General features: G+C 54.0%; 1 protein-coding gene across 2 annotated transcripts in view; it reads left to right on the top strand.

The window, feature by feature from the left end:
• Positions 1-1844: 1844 nt before the first annotated feature.
• Positions 1845-6000, top strand: part of CSNK1G1 (casein kinase 1 gamma 1) — a 111560-nt gene continuing 107404 nt past the window's right edge. For both annotated transcript variants that reach the window (XM_075431530.1, XM_075431528.1), the window contains exon 1: positions 1845-1930. The gene's annotated coding sequence lies outside the window, so the exon portion shown is untranslated. The remainder of the gene's footprint in view (positions 1931-6000) is intronic.

The following is a 6000-nucleotide window of genomic DNA, read 5'->3' as shown; positions in this document are numbered from 1 at the left end:
ATTTTGGTAAATGCCAAGCCCGTTCATGTCCATTCCTGCTGTGGGTTGAATGATAACAGGGGCTGTTTCCACCAGGACACAAGGACGAGACCCTGGTAGCTTCTCACTCTACATGGTTGCTCCTGTGCTCTCACGTTCCTGCCAAAAAATGCTCCTTTAATCTTTGTTTTTCCTCCGACTTTTGTTATTTTTCTCTTTGCACGCTCACGGCCAGCGTTACCCAGAAGGACACGAGGTCTCTTTGCGCTTGTGCCCTGCGAGGTGCCCGCAGCCCACGCTGCTCTGGCACTTGTGCCGGGGTGGTGCCCCCCCGTGCCAGATCCTGGACAGGAGCTTCATTGTCCTTCCCGTACAAAGGGGTATTGTCCTGCCCACCAGCTCCAGCCAGCTGCGCGCCGCTTCATCTGACTCGAGACGCTGCAGCCATTTGAAGAATCAAAGCAGGACGCTTCCTTTCTGTCGGTAATAAAGCGCTCGGGAATCGGGCCGGTGTCTCACCTGTCTCGGTCGAGGATGCGGAGCTGAGCGTCAGCCGGTAAAACCGCCAGTGGGGTGGCCCTCGCCCACCCGAGACATCTTTTGGGTCCGCTGCGAGTGGCCTTCACCCCTGTACGGCTTTCGACACGCGGGCCGGTCTTCTGATGAGCTCCCAGGGGATTATCACAGGGCTAACGAGAATCCGCATGTTCGCTGTAACTTCCCAAAAGAGTTTCTCAGAGTTGGATTGTTTAATGATAAGCAATGTTTCGCAATTAAGGTGCTCCTTGGGAACTCCCGGATGGTTCCGAGGAGAAACGGGGAAAACTCAGATGATGGTACAATTTCTATCGGAACGGCGAAGCGTGCTTCGAAATGCAGACATGGCTGTGGCTGCCGCGGAGCCCTCTGGGGATGGGTGATACAACATGGGGATGGGTGATGCCGTCTGGGGATGGGTGATGCCACCCTGGGGATGGGTGATGCCACCCTGGGCATGCCCATCCTGCCCTGCCATGGCAGCGGCTGCTTTGGTGAATCCCTACCAGTTTCTCCTTACAGTGCTTAAAAACCAGGAGCACCGAACCTTACCGCTGCAAAAGTGCTCCATCCCCAGCGCTGCTTCCTTTTATCAGAGACGGGGTGACGCTGGTGTTTTTATTTTATTTCATTAGCGATAGAAGGGACAAGAAGTGCCGAGTGAGCTCAGCCCGGATCGAAGGCTCGGGGCGGCGCGGGACACGGTGATGCCAGGGCAGGCTGTCGGCATCGAGACAGTCGGTTTGTGATACGAATATCACAGGTGTGATATTGTAGCTGAGCCGGCAGACTGCACGTATCTATGAAAAGAAGGAGCAAGCCCAAAAGGTAAAGCGAAATATTAGCAAGTTTTACTAAAACTGGGATTTATTTTCTGCTTAATTATGGCACCGAGGGAAAATTGACAAGCCCAGCCTCGGGAATACGGGGTAGCGAGGAAAACCTACAGTTTGAATGCCCGAAGTCCGGATCTTACCGGATTCTCCGGGCGATTTGTCAAAAAAACCCGTGAATTCCGATTTTTCCCAGAAGCGGGAGGAGCCGGGGGTGCGGCGCGGCGGGGTGCTGAGCCGCGGGCCGGCCCTGCCCGCTCCGCCCCGGTGGGGCCCGCTCCGCTCCGCTCCCTCCCGCTTCCCCCCGCCGCCGCGGCCCCGGCGCTGCTTCCGCCTAGCAACGGAACGCGGTTGCTAGGGCGAGCCCGCCGCCGCGGCGTCCCGGAAGCGGTCGCGGGCGAGGCGGGAGCGCTGCTGCCATAGGGCGGCGCTGGCCGCGGGGCGGGGCGAAGGGGGGAGCGCTTCCGGGTCGGGGCCCTCCCCGTCGAGCGCGACGGAGGGAGGAGCCGCGGCGGGGCGCGGGGAGAGCGGCGGCGGCGGGGCCCGGCCCGGCCCCGGGAGCCCAGCGCCGCCGGAGCCAGGTGCGGGGGGCGGCGGGACCGCCGTCTCTGCGGGGCCTGGGCGGCGACGGGGAAGGGGCGTCGCTTCTCTCCGCGGCGCGGCCCGGTCGCCTTCCCGGGGCCGAGCTCCGTTGCTCGGGCCGAGCCGCCCGGGGGGGGGGGGCGGCGAGGGGAACCGGCGCGGAGAGGGGGCGGTGGGCCCGGAGCGGCTCTCCAGGTGGCCGCGGTCGGTCGGGAGCCGGTCGATGGGGACGGGGCGCCGGTTGGCGGTCCCGGCTCGCCGCGCCGGTGCGGGGAGCGCGGGCAGGGCATCGGCCGGAGGAGGGGCCGCTCCCAGGCCCTGTGCCCGGGTCTGGGGGAACAAAGCGCCGAGGGCGCGTAGCCGTAAGCGGCCGCCCGGTCCCAGCCCGCGGCCGGTCGGTGGCAGCTCCCGGCGCCGTGCGGGGTGTCCCGCCTTCCGCGGCTCGGTACGGCTGCCCTGGCTGGAGTCACGCTGTCGTGGGTGGGAGCTCAGGCTTGATTTATTTTTTTTCTTATCAGTGACCTCATACATCTGTGTAACCGGCTTGTGCTGCCACTCCCCGAGTCCTGCAGGACTTGCCTTGTCCTTCTCTGGGCTCCCCAGCTCCTGGCTGCAACTCACCCCGATAAACCGTCTTCTCTGCGGGGTAATGCCGCCTCGGTAACGCGGGCTCTGCCAGCCCGCTGCCGGGAGTGACGGGCGAGCTGAGAAGCGCGAGCTTTGCTCCCCTCGAGGAGCTCTTATCAAATATTAGCGGTGCTTTCCCGCAGACACATTCCGAAAAAATACAAAGAGCACCTTTGAGTTACGAGTTTGGGGAGGTTGCTTTCTTCAGGCTGTGGAGGATTCCTCGCTGGCTGCCGGTCGCTGAAGTTTTGGGAGTGTTGCCTGTGTGGTGAAACGTTACTGGTGCGAGAATTCGCGTTTTATTATGTTGCTTTCGTAGAGAGATGCACGGAGTGGTCTTCTCCATGTGAAGCGGGGCTGACACTAGAGCTCTTTGAGTCAGGGACGAGCTGGAGATGCTGCCAGTGATAAATGTCAGCAGGAGTTCTTGTATGGAGAAGGTGACTGCCACCAAGGTGCGACCAGATGAGAGAGGAATTTAAATGTCATGGTGTGTAGAAAAAAATAATTCGTAGTGAAAAAGACTATGTACTTAGAAAGCATGGAGGATCGTGGTGAGCACAGGCCAGGCAAATCGCTCTTCTCGATACTGAAGTTCCTGCTGCCTGTCCCCCGGTACAGCTGATATCACAACCTTTTGGCAAATATATTGCTAACTCTAATGAAATTTTAGACTGTCTGTTTGATATAAATGCCTACAAATATCTGAAGGGTGGGTGTCAGGAGGATGGGGCCAAGCTCTTTTCAGTGGTGCCCAGTGACAGGACAAGGGGCAATGGGCACAAACTGAGGCACAGGAAGTTCCGTCTGAACATGAGGAGGAACTTCTTCCCTCTGAGGGTGACGGAGTACTGGAACAGGCTGCCCAGGGAGGTTGTGGAGTCTCCTTCTCTGGAGATATTCAAGACCCGCCTGGACGGGGTCCTTTGCAGCCTGCTGTAGGTGACCCTGCTTCAGCAGGGGGGTTGGACTAGATGACCCACAGAGGTCCCTTCCAACCCCTACTATTCTGTGATTCTGTGATTCTGTGATAAAGCCAGGGTTTTACACTAATGCCTTGCATCACTACCTAAACTTTGTTTAGACACAAGTGTTTCTTCAAACATTGCATGCCCTGAAATGGCTTTTTCTGGACTCTGCAAAGTGTCCCGCTGGTACCTTTTGTATTTTTTTTAAGAGCTGTTGGGCTGCGAGGAAGATGAGGCGCAGCTCTCCGCTTTACTCCGCAAGTCTGCAGCGGCGTATTTTCTGCTGGCCTAAAGTCCTTGCTGGTTTAGGCCAACCTGGGCTTCTTGGTGTGTTTTTTTTCTTGTGGAAAGCTCTTCTCTTGGAAACTTGCTCCAGATTTGCAGTCAGTTTATTTGTGGCTGGTACATACTGATCTGTGTTGCCTCTTACAAAACCAGCGCTTCTGTCCTTTAGTGATTTCAGAAAGCACTCAACTCTTGGCTTCTTATTTTCAAACCACGTGCGCCAACCTTGCATTTGCTCTTTTCCAGGTTCTTGGTCGATCTCTTCCATGCAGGTGTTTGCTTAAAGCTAATCCCTGAACGCCCCTGACCGGAGCAGGGCACAGAAGGGCGGGGGAGGTCTCTGGGATGCTGTGTGGTGTCGCAGGTAATTTCTTTGTGCCAGTATCCTTCATGTCTGAATCGGGCTGATGGCTCACAGGTCACGGTGACAAGCTAATACCTTGTGTCTCTCTCTTTTTCTTTGGATTAAAGAGCTTTCCAGTTCATAGTACCGTTTTTTGTGAAGTCTGAAGTGTATGACCTTGCCTTTTCCAGTCTGTCTGTTACTCTTCCGTAGGAGTTTTTATGCTGTTCCAGTTCTCTGTATCGATGACAATTTGACTTCCTATCGTGGAGTCGCTGACGGAATGTGTTCTGGTGGGGAGCGACCAAGCAGGCAGGTTCACAGAGCCCCACTGCGAGGGCCGTTACGAGCCGGGCGAGATCCGAAGGGCAGCCCAGTCCACAGCTGCTTGCTGCCTTCCTTGCACTGAGATTGCTCACTTTGTCATGGCTTTATAAAGTCATTTTCAGCTCTTCTGAAGCAATCAGCTGTTGCATTTTTTTCAGGTTAACAGATGAAATCCTTATAATGCTTTAAAAAGTGCTACCAGATGAGACCAGGAATCCATCTGGCCCGGTATCCTGCTCGCTAGTAACCAGTAGCAGATGCCTGGGGAGGGGAGGAGTACTTAAATACAGCAGATCTAATCTGTGGAAATGGTGCTCTGTTTTTCCCTCTCCAGCAGTTTATGACCTCCCTGAGCCAGGTGTTTGACTTTAGTAACCTTCACACTTCTCTGACACAGGCTTGTCCACTCGCCTTGAACCACTGTGGTACTCACTGCCTTGCGCTGTGCAGTAAGTGTGTAGGCTGCTTGTTACATGGTCTATGGATGAGGAAGAGACAGAAAACAAGAAATGGGGGTGTCCAAAAAAACCAGGAAGAAACAAATTTGGAACAAATTACTTCTTTGCTTTTTCCATGACATTCACAATTTTGGGAAACTACTTTTTCCATTCCTGGCAGTCTCTTGGTTAGGCTGACTTATCCTCATCTGTTTGGAGTTCCCTTTCTGTGTCTCTTCTCGTCGCTCTTCATGTCATTGCCAGCTCTGCTCCAGCTCCCTGGAGATGGGGATGGCAGGAGGAGCGGCACGAGTGAGTCGGGGAGGTTGGCAGAGGTGCTGATGAGATCAGTGGGTGATATTAATGTTGCGGGTGCCTCTTTAGAAAACACTGCACTCTGGATTTGTATTTCGTTCTGTATGATTTTCTGTGTAATTGCAGGCATTCTGCTCATTCGTTAGTGATCAAAGAACTAGAGGTATGTTTTTGGGTTTTTTTTTGTGGAATACACTGCTGTAGCCCTGATATCCTGTTCCCCAGTCTTGGCTTGAGTCCAGGCTTTCGTATTTTTTTTAAGTTGAAGTTAGGGTGGCAGTTCCTGATGTGCTGCGCTTTTGGTTGTATCACCCACTCGCATCATGAGATTTTACTGCAATTCCTTAGAGTCACTGCTCTTATTTACTGATCACATTGAATTATTCAGAGTAGTAAATGTTGTCATCTCAGTGCTGCCTTCTCTTGCACAGCTCAATGTAGTTGAGCAGAGCAGAATCCTTTGGCGAGTCTTCTCCACTACAAAACTGATCAGTGATGCCTTTCTTCCCCCTTCCTTATCTTTTTTTTTAACCGGTTATTTACGTATGTGAAGGATTTTTTCTTTTATCTTACAGAATTTTGTTCTCCAAAGAACTTTGAAGGATCTTGTCATGTAGTATGCTTGGTTTTTTTCAATGAAGTGTATCGGCAGCCTTTTCCTTGTTCACATGCTCTGTCTCCTGCAAAAGGGAGAAGAAAGAAAAGAAAACCCCACCAACCTCCAGCTGAATCCTGAGACATGACTTCATTTTATAAAATATAATTAG

Source organism: Opisthocomus hoazin, chromosome 10 (assembly GCF_030867145.1).
Source record: "Opisthocomus hoazin isolate bOpiHoa1 chromosome 10, bOpiHoa1.hap1, whole genome shotgun sequence".
Taxonomy (NCBI): domain Eukaryota; kingdom Metazoa; phylum Chordata; class Aves; order Opisthocomiformes; family Opisthocomidae; genus Opisthocomus; species Opisthocomus hoazin.
The sequence above is the reverse complement of the archived record's forward strand: the minus strand, read 5'-3'. Positions and strand labels throughout refer to the sequence as shown.